The sequence below is a fragment of the Triticum aestivum genome, chromosome 7D, assembly GCF_018294505.1.
Source record: "Triticum aestivum cultivar Chinese Spring chromosome 7D, IWGSC CS RefSeq v2.1, whole genome shotgun sequence".
Lineage (NCBI taxonomy): Eukaryota > Viridiplantae > Streptophyta > Magnoliopsida > Poales > Poaceae > Triticum > Triticum aestivum.
The window spans coordinates 112,629,951-112,640,023 of NC_057814.1; the positions used below are offsets into that span (position 1 = coordinate 112,629,951).

The following is a 10,073-nucleotide window of genomic DNA, read 5'->3' on the forward strand; positions in this document are numbered from 1 at the left end:
GCGCCCCCAACTGCCCCACCCTCGCCGTCCTCCGCTCGCCCGGTGCCGCTTGGCCCCAGGCCGCGCCCCACCGGCGCCCCGCGGTGCCCCGCCGTCGGTGCCCGTAACCGCCCGCAACAATAGCCCACTATGGCCTCTGTGCCACTGGACGACGGGCCCCGCGCCTAGAACATTTTTTTATATAAAATAAAATAAAAATGAATTAATACAATTAATTAATTAATTATTAAATTAATTAAGTTAATTAATCCGGTTTAATTAATCTAATTAACTAGTTAGTTTAATTAAACAGTAATTAGTTTAACCTAAACCCTAATTAACCTAACAGTGTATGACAGGTGGGTCCCACTGGACCCACACGTCAGTTTGACCAGTCAACACCTCTGTTGACTGCTGACGTCATCAAACACTGTTCTGGATAATGTTGGATTAAATTAATTAGATAAATTCTAAAAATAATTTTTAAACTTTAGAAAATCATATAATATAAACCGTAGCTCGGATCAAAATACTTTGTACATGAAAGTTGCTCAGAACGACGAGACGAATCCGAATACGCAGCCCGTTTGTCCGCCACACATCCCTAATCTATCGAACTCGCAACTTTCCCCCTCCGGTTCATCTGTCCGAAAATGCGAAACACCGGGAATACTTTCCCGGATGTTTCCCCCCTTCGCCGGTATCACCTACTACCGCGATTGGGCACGCCTAGCATCACGCTTTGTCATGTCATGCATCGTCATGCATTTGTTTGCATTGTATTTATTGTTTCTACCCCCTCTTCTCTCGCTAGACACCGAGACCGACGCCGCTGCTACCCAGTACGACTACGGTGTTGACGACCCCTCCTTCTCGGCTGAGCTTCCAGGCAAGCCCCCCCTTGATCACCAGATATCGCCTATTCTTCTCTATACTGCTTGCTTTAGAGTAGTGTAGCATGTTACAGCTTTCCGTTAAACCTATCCTGATGCATAGCCTGTCCTTGCTACTACTGTTGTTACCTTACCTCATTCCTACATGCTTAGTATAGGATGCTAGTATTCCATCTGTGGCCCTACATTCTTGTCCGTCTGCCTTGCTATACTATCGGGCCGTGATCACTCGGGAGGTGATCACGGGTATATACTTATATACTTTACATGATACCTATGGTGACTAAAGTCGGGTCGGCTCGTAGGAGTACCCGCGAGTGGATCTTGTGGCGGAGCGACAGGGCAGGTTGAGGCCACCTAGGAGAGAGGTGGGCCTGGCCCTGGTCGGCGTCCGCGGTTACTTCAAAATAACACGCTTAACGAGTTCTTGGTATTTGATTTGAGTCTGGCCATTTGGTCTATACGCACTAACCAACTACGCGGGAACAGTTATGGGCACTCGACGTCGTGGTATCAGCCGAAGCCTTCGTGACGTCAGCGACTGAGCGGCGCGCGCCGGATTGGACTGGAACGCCTGCTAGGCTAGGTCTACTTCCGGCCGCGTTCGCAACATGCAGGTGTACAATGGGCGATGGGCCCAGACCCCTGCGCCATAGGATTTAGACCGGCGTGCTGACCTCTCTGTTGTGCCTAGGTGGGGCTGCGACGTGTTGATCTTCCGAGGCCGGGCATGACCCAGGAAAGTGTGTCCGGCCAAATGGGATCGAGCGTGTTGGGTTATGTGGTGCACCCCTCAGGGAAGTTTATCTATTTGAATAGCCGTGTCCCTCGGTAAAAGGACGACCCGGAGTTGTACCTTGACCTTATGACAACTAGAACCGGGTACTTAATAAAACACACCCTTCCAAGTGCCAGATATAACCCGGTGATCGCTCTCTAACAGGGCGACGAGGAGGGGATCACCGGGTAGGTTTATGCTATGCGGTGCTACTTGGTGAACTTACCATCTACTCTCTTCTACATGCTGCAAGATGGAGGTGGCCTGAAGCGTAGTCTTTGACAGGATTAGCTATCCCCCTCTTATTCTGGCATTCTGCAGTTCGGTCCACCGATATGGCCCTTTACACATATACCCATGCATATGTAGTGTAGCTCCTTGCTTGCGAGTACTTTGGATGAGTACTCACGGTTGCTTTTCTCCCTCTTTCCCCCCTTTCCCTTCTACCTGGTTGTCGCAACCAGATGCTGGAGCCCAGGAGCCAGACGCCACCGTCGCCGACGACTCCTATTACACCGGAGGTGCCTACTACTACGTGCAGCCCGCTGACGACGACCAGGAGTAGTTAGGAGGATCCCAGGCAGGAGGCCTGCGCCTCTTCCGATCTGTATCCCAGTTTGTGCTAGCCTTCTTAAGGCAAACTTGTTTAACTTATGTCTGTACTCAGATATTGTTGCTTCCGCTGACTCGTCTATGATCGAGCACTTGTATTCGAGCCCTCGAGGCCCCTGGCTTGTATTATGATGCTTGTATGACTTATTTATGTTTTAGAGTTGTGTTGTGATATCTTCCCGTGAGTCCCTGATCTTGATCGTACACGTTTGCGTGCATGATTAGTGTATGATTGAATCGGGGGCGTCACAGAGATGCCGTGATTCCACTATTGGTGCCCTTGATGGCGGCGACCGGACCTTTACAAACAAGGTTGGGGCTCTCTCCACAACTTAATTGGAGGCTCCCAACGAAACCACGAAGCTTCACCACAATGGAATATGGCTCCGAGGTGACCTCAACCGTCTAGGGTGCTCAAACACCCAAGAGTAACAAAATCCACACAAGAAAGTATGGGGGAAGCAAATATCCTTTGGTGGAAGTGTAGATCTAGGTCTCCTCCTTCAATCCCTAGCAAATCAACAAGTTTGAGTGGCTGGAGAGAGAGATCGGGCAAAGAGAGCTTGAGTAGCATTAATGGTGGAGTGAGAGAGGTAAGAGGTAAATGTGGTAGGTGGAAGAAGCACCCTTATATAGCAACCCTAAAAATCCAACCGTTACTGCGTTTTCTGTACTGCAGCGGTACAACCGCTCCTTGTCCCGGTACAACCGGGACTCACGGTTGATGTGCAAAACCCTACCAGGCGGTACAACCGGGCAACCAGGCGATAGTACCGGTTTAATAGAATAACCAGACCAACCGCCCAGCCACCGCTCGACTACCGCATAGAAACAGTAGGGAGTCACCCCTGAGTGCGGTAGTCGAGCAGTACACGACCGGTGCAACCGCTTGGCCTTGAGCGCTCGGGACGGCTAAGTCCTGAGCGGTAGAACCGCTCCGGACACCGGTGGTACCGGTACGACCGGACCAACCGGGCCACCACCGCCCGAGTACCGCATCAAAACAGAAGTCTGACCGGTACTTGGGCGGTACTTGGCCGGAACAACCGCCCTAGCTTTTGCTGAGCATGGTGGCAGTACCACCGCCCGGAAGCAGCGGTACAACCGCTCGATCAAAGCTGGTAAGCGTCAAGAACCAGCGGTACAACCGCTCCAGAGAGCGGTACAACCGCTGGGAAGCCACGGTAAGCAGTAGGAGAAGAAGGGAAACGATCTCTCTCACAAGTAAGGAAGGCAAGAGAGGGGTGAGGAAGTGTACGTGAGAAGATTCCCCCAACTCTTTCCAATGTGGATTCCCTCTTGATAGTACGGGTTCCCTACGACCAAAGAGATAAAAAGCGTAGAAACCACCGTCTTCGATCTTTTCCTTCAAGAGAGAATAGCTATCCGATGAAAGCCTAACCACCGGGAGCCTGAAGCACTTAGCACACGATTAGACCAACAACGGGTTATCATCATCATCCAAAACACAAAGTAGGGAAATGCACTTACACTAGGCCAATCTTATGCTTATTTTGCCAGGTTGGTAAGGAGTTCGACAAGAGCCTCATGCAAAGTTCCGAACTGTGGGGGAACACCAGCTGACCATATTAGTTTCCACAAAGATCTACTGCCATTTGGACTACTACTGGATGAAACAGCATTGCCCCGGTGAGCTTCCTCAAAAGCCATATCATAAGCACTTTTAACTGAAAAAAGACCAAAGCGACCAGGAACCCATGCTAGAACATCATCCTCTTGTCTTGGAGAGGCACGGATCTTCATAATTTCAGACACGTCCGCGGGACTAAAATACTCTGATAGGAGGTTAACGTTCCAAGAACCATTCTCATTCAACACATCAGAGACAAAACGGATACGACACCTCCCTTGAAGTGTGATTGGCTTGTATGAATAAGGTATTGGGATCCAATTATCTCTCCATATCCTTATACTTCTACCATTACCAACCATCCACAGCAACCCCTTCTTCAATAGGTCCAAGCCATGGCTGATCGCCTGCCAAGAGGATGAGGCATTCCCTGAAAAAACTATATCTTCAAGTTTCCCATTCGGATAGTACTCCTACATGGTCTCTTCGTACACTCAATCCCAGTAATAGAAGTTGAACCGCCTCGCCCTGTAGCCAAAGGACGCCGCAACGTCGGATACGATGCCCTGAAAGTACAAGCACGGTTGGTGGTACTATGCATTATCTTCTCCATGTCTCCTATTCCCATATTCTCGAAGTAGCATTGATCTTTTCTTGCATTGTCTATGGCGCAAAGGCCAAGAGTAAGCCATGTATTGAAAGAGTGTACATTAATATTATTCGAGCACATATTGAAACATATGAGAAAAATTTCCACTTACTATAAGTACAAGCGATGCAATACCCATATAATGTTCAAGGACATATCAGTATTAACAGAACCGTTAATTAACCAGACACAAATCCACACCCGAGAAGCACATTGCACAGGGTTGAAACTTTTAAGCCTCACATTCCCAAGAGTTACATTCCCAAGAGTTCTTAAGGAGGGCCAACGGAATTGAAATCACTGATGCAAAGTATCAGCAGTTAGTAATATTTATACACACAACTTCTTTATTGTAGTCATATGATGATGAAATCAGTACTTAAATCAGCAACAAGGATCGTCGATCAGACATTCAACCCTGTAGCAATCTGTAGCAATATCTGTAGCAATAAAATGGCAACTAACATGAGGTTGTGCTACCTATAAATAAAGCTGAGTAATAAAGTCCCAACCATTAGCTAGTTGCATAATCTATAAGAGTTTGGAGTACATATGACGATTTAAAGAGATCGGGCTAACTCTGTAATAACAACATGCCAGCGAAAGCCGAACCCTAGAACAATCCCTCAACAGGGTTTGAATTGAGCAAAGCTACAAAGGGAAAACATGAAGGGCAGACAAACACCAGATTTCACACAATATTTATTCAAATTAATAAAACGACACACGAAGAATGTCTCTTACAATGAAAGGATGTAACCTCACATCAGATCCTACAAGGCTATAACACAAACCAACCATATCAAATAACCATCTAAACAAGAAAATATAGCAGTGTCGGAAACAAAATGGAAGTCAAAATATTTATAGGATTATATGAAGTCACTTTCTCTGTATATGCTGCCATGTATACAACTTCACCTAATTTAGGTGCATGTCCTTGATTAATGTTCAATATGTTGCAAACAAAATCACTATATAGAGAACGTCTCCGTTTGTCAAAAATCTTCAATGAATCATAGTCTAAGTACCTTTTCGGAAGAAAACCTGATCCAAGGCCTCAGGGTACTGGGGAATGAAATCATTGGGGTATTGGAGAAAAGTAGTGTTCTCAGCAAAAAGAATTCCTCGAAGTGAGATAACAAAAGTAGTGTTACAACCATATGTTTGCTTAATAACAAAACAAACTATACAAACCATTTACAGGAATATCGATAACAAACTTGTTCCATCTTGAATAAAAAAATTGTGTACCAAATGTTCCGCAACCAGACCATTTTTCCAATTCATTTAGATCAACACGCACAACTCATGTTCACATTAGCACAATTTATGAAAAGCATCATTTTTCTCACAATAAAAATGAAACGGTCAAAAAGAAATTGTGCAACAGCATTAGCTTTCAGGAAAAACATTTACTGTAGTTCCTAACCAGCCCACATTAAAGCAAAACACGAAAACCACGGCATCCTCTATTGTAGAATTAAGAAAAATATGCTCTCGTGGGATAGATTGGTTCACCTTGAGGTACAATGAATAGATTAGAAAATAAGCAGAAGTTAGTCCTATTTTGGAATCTGCAATAATACTCGGTTAGAAAGAACTGCAAGATACAGGGCATCCATAATCACATCGGCCAGCAGATGTGCAACCTGAGCAATTGTGGGAAGGTGAACTGCTGTGAAGCATGAATGTAGCTCGAGAAAGACGGCCCCTAGATTGAACCCGTCGCTACTCTTCATCTCCCACAAATACCGCATCAGTAGATTGATTGGAATATCAATTCCTAAAAACCATGATCATACAAAAGGGTTTTATCAGCAGACCTATACTGGTTCCAATGATGGAGCTTCTCTATGAAACAAAATTTGAAATATACTGGAATATTATGAATTTTACAACTAACCAGAAATATTTTGCATAAAATAATTGTAAATCCAATATTATATCCAATTATAGCTTTGTGCTTAGCAGTACCTACAACCTGACACAGCTCATCTATCAAACGTTTACACAGGTGCGGCTAATCTAACTCAGAGTCTGAAAGGTAAAATAACCCTGCATCCACTTTATAGAAAAGAAAAGGCATCATGCATGTATTGACCAGAGCAAATCGGGTCACGATTAAATTTAGGTAAATATATAAATTTGGCAATGCTAAATACCTCGAAGGAAAAATGACTTGGCAAATCTGATCAATAGAATAAAGCAAAATCTAAAGAAAATTTGCTGGATAGAGCTATTTTATGAGTAGTTGACACGCTCGATTAGTGACCATCACACCAAGAGTGACATCACCATACTGCAAAGTGCGAAGCTACCACTTAAACTCAGATATCCAGTGCATCTTATTCCCAACTAATGGCCCTTAGGCTGCTCCGGTGCCACATGGTATTCTTAACTCCCTAGTCTTTTCTCAATACAGAGTACATGGTACGTTCAGGACAGGATGAGGATGACTGCATGCCGCACTTGGTGCAGATGCAAATATCTGTTAGAATTATGACATTTTTCACTTGAATCAGTATAAAAAGTGCCAAATATATAATTATATATTTTATAAGGTTCTTCAACATATTAACATTATGGTAATTCTCAACCCTTGCCACTCAAAATGACCTGTACTTTGCGTGCACACTCAGCACACTGCTAGTAAAAGAACAATATCCATTGCAATGCCACTGTGAAAAAGAAAAAATAGAATACTTTATTATGACTAAGTGTAGCAAACCTGATGATTATGAAAGGATATAATTATTGGCCTTACCAAATTCGACTGGTATTAACTAAAAGTTCTTTTCTCCTGAAAGAAAGTGAACTTTCACTCACGTGAATCCTTACATGCTTCAGCTTTGCTAATTTAATCAGAGCAAATTGATGAGCTTATGGTGTAACTGTATATATGTACTGAACAAAAAGAAAAGCAAGTTATCAAGCTACCTGCACGTCTAAAATTGACAGGAACACAAACAAAGCTTTTTTGGATTGAATCTAAGAACATCTAGCATGCTATTATATTGGCAGATAGGCAATAATTTAGACCCTGACATGATTAGGTTCGAGTGATATTGATGTTTTAGTTCATACCTTGGCAGGTCACGGAAAAATATTGGCAGTGTAAACTTTTTTCAGACCATATAGGTTCAAGTAAATATTGTTTATTCAGAACATAGGCATCCATATATATCGCCTGCAACAAAATAAGAACGCAACCGGTAGACTCGTCGGAGATGAAAATCAAATCAAACTCATTGACAGCGAGGTAAAAATAAAATCACGCGACCATATACTTAACAGGAGACAATCCTAACCTGGTCAAATATCCAACACTACGCCCTTCCTCCTTGCTTGATTCATCACTTCCTATTTCAAAAAAGAAACAGAGCATTGTTTCATAAGATTTTATATGAAGATATAGAAGTGGGGAGGAACAAAATCTACGGCAGCCATAGACAGCAGGAAACTAAAAACGAGAATTAAGTTAGACAAGAAGGGGATTAGAGGAAGGAACGGGGGGAGGTACAACCAGAAGAGATGGGGAATAAGAGGCCCGTGGGAGTTAGTGGGAGTTAGCAGCGCCGGCACCATGGCTGGTCCAAGCCGAGCCGCCTCCCTCGCTGGCATATGCTCCTCCCATCCTCTCTGGCCGGCGATGCCCCGCGCATCCGCCACTCCTCCCCAACTGCTCCATCCGACCGAGCTCTAGACTGAAGACAAGATCTGTTAGGTCGGGGCGCCACCATCGAGGGAGTCAATCCCATATAGAAAATCGCAATAACAGTTTTCATAAGGTCTGTGATGGCAACAATAACATGTCGCCCCATGTTTTTAGGCAGCAATGTTCTCTTTGTGTCTTGTCTAGCTATCCATATCCTTATAAAACAACCATCTTGCAGGCTAATATTTCACTGAATGTACACCATTTGGAAAGAATAGAAATCTAACCTGTTGTAGGGCATCTTAGCCATGCGAATTATGGCCTGTAACTTCAATTTCTCCCACGCAACCAATATAATTTCCAGGTGTGATGGGGCCTTGCCAAAATGAATGGCTTTCATGAAAAGAAGTTGGTAACAGAAATAATACTAAGCTGAACCAAATCTTTTATCGAAGAACGTCACTGAACAAAAATTAAAAGAATAATTCATGTTAGCATCGTATTAAAGCAGAACAAACAAGAGCTTGAACACACAATAATTAATTCCAATGGCACAAATAGGCGCACCATAATAAACTACCGTCCATTCCACCATCAACAAATTTGTACCGGAGATCCAGAACGAATTAACCAACGAAGCTAACTGAGAATATTAATATTGGGCACAGACATCGAACTGGTCCAAGGGTCGCCTAGTAGCAACAGCACGCACACTATCAAATCAATCTAAAGCCCAAAATATGCCCCTAAAAACTCAGGAAAAAAATGTAGGCCAAAATAGAAAAATGAGGAAGAGGAAGAAAGAACTCATATGTGCAAGCGTTTTTTCCATGAACTGGAAGTTGTTCACGAGTTCTCCTCTTCCACAGGCACCACGTCCACCTTGCCTTGAACTGGAGAGATTGGGGGGAGGAGCAGTGAGGAAGAGATGAAGGTTGGGGGAAGAAGAAAAAAGGTGAGAAAAACTCACCACTCAAGCGGCCGGCAGAGGTGGAGGCGGTCATACTCATGAGGCATGGTGAGAAACGCCGGCGGACCGCTTTCCCTCCAGCAGCAGCATGGCCAAGCCCAATTTCGCCGGGGCTGAACCATGTGACCCTTCTCTTCGAGGAGAAGCCGGCATGCGGGAGGATCCGGCAGGATCCGGACGAAGAAGAGGAGAAGATGCAACGCTGGGTAGAGGAGAAGGGAGGGGAAGGGGCGCGGGGAAGGAGGGGAAGGGGCGCGGCGGTGGTCGAGAACAGGAGAGGAGGAGAGACGAGGTATGGGCTGTGTGGATCGAGGACGGCAGGGGATTGGCAGCTAGGTTTTCATCCGTTTCCATCGCGCACAGAACATAGCAGATCCTGAAATTTCTTCTCGGTGTAACTGCAAACTGGGCCCGCGGGCAAAGGAGGTCCACCGGTCATGCGCTGGCGCATGATAACATAACATGTAGAAAAACAAACGCTTGGATTTTTGACAGCAGGGTAAGAACGTGCCAGCGAGGTAGAACGTGCGAACCTGATTCATCTCGCGACTCAGATGCACCAAATGAGCAGGTAGTCTAGCGAGGTTTATAGGTTAAATTAGGTGCTCTAGTGAAAGCTGGTGATCCTCTTAGACTATTGAGAAAACATTCACGTATGATTTGATCGGTCCTCCTCTGTCATGTCTCTCTCTATATATACACATGTATGAACAAACATTTATCCTTTTGCTCACAATTAGTTGCCAGAATTTAATCTTATAAGACATTTTCACACGGAATGAAGACTTATCACCGGCTTTAATGCTATTCAACAAGACCATGTGCAATCTTTAGGGTATCTTCAACGCTGACCTCAAATCGCACACATACGTTCGGACCGTGCGGTTTAGTCCCTGGAAGCCATCCAAAACAGTCCGCTCCCAGACGCATTTTTCCTGCAAAC

General features: G+C 44.8%; 1 long non-coding RNA gene across 9 annotated transcripts; it reads right to left on the bottom strand.

The window, feature by feature from the left end:
* Positions 1-4,774: 4,774 nt before the first annotated feature.
* On the bottom strand, positions 4,775-9,459 carry LOC123168015 (uncharacterized). 9 transcript variants are annotated; one of them, XR_006484188.1, is made up of 7 exons: positions 9,131-9,459; positions 8,448-9,053; positions 8,029-8,209; positions 7,814-7,865; positions 7,590-7,692; positions 7,270-7,409; positions 4,775-7,183 (listed from the first exon to the last, which is right to left on the bottom strand). It is a non-coding gene; the product is annotated as an uncharacterized lncRNA (long non-coding RNA). The 9 variants fall into 9 exon arrangements; XR_006484185.1 differs by having other exon boundaries at positions 4,775-6,079; positions 6,155-6,288; positions 6,409-7,692; XR_006484183.1 differs by having other exon boundaries at positions 4,775-4,942; positions 6,024-6,079; positions 6,155-7,692.
* Between the last annotated feature and the right edge of the window lie 614 nt (positions 9,460-10,073).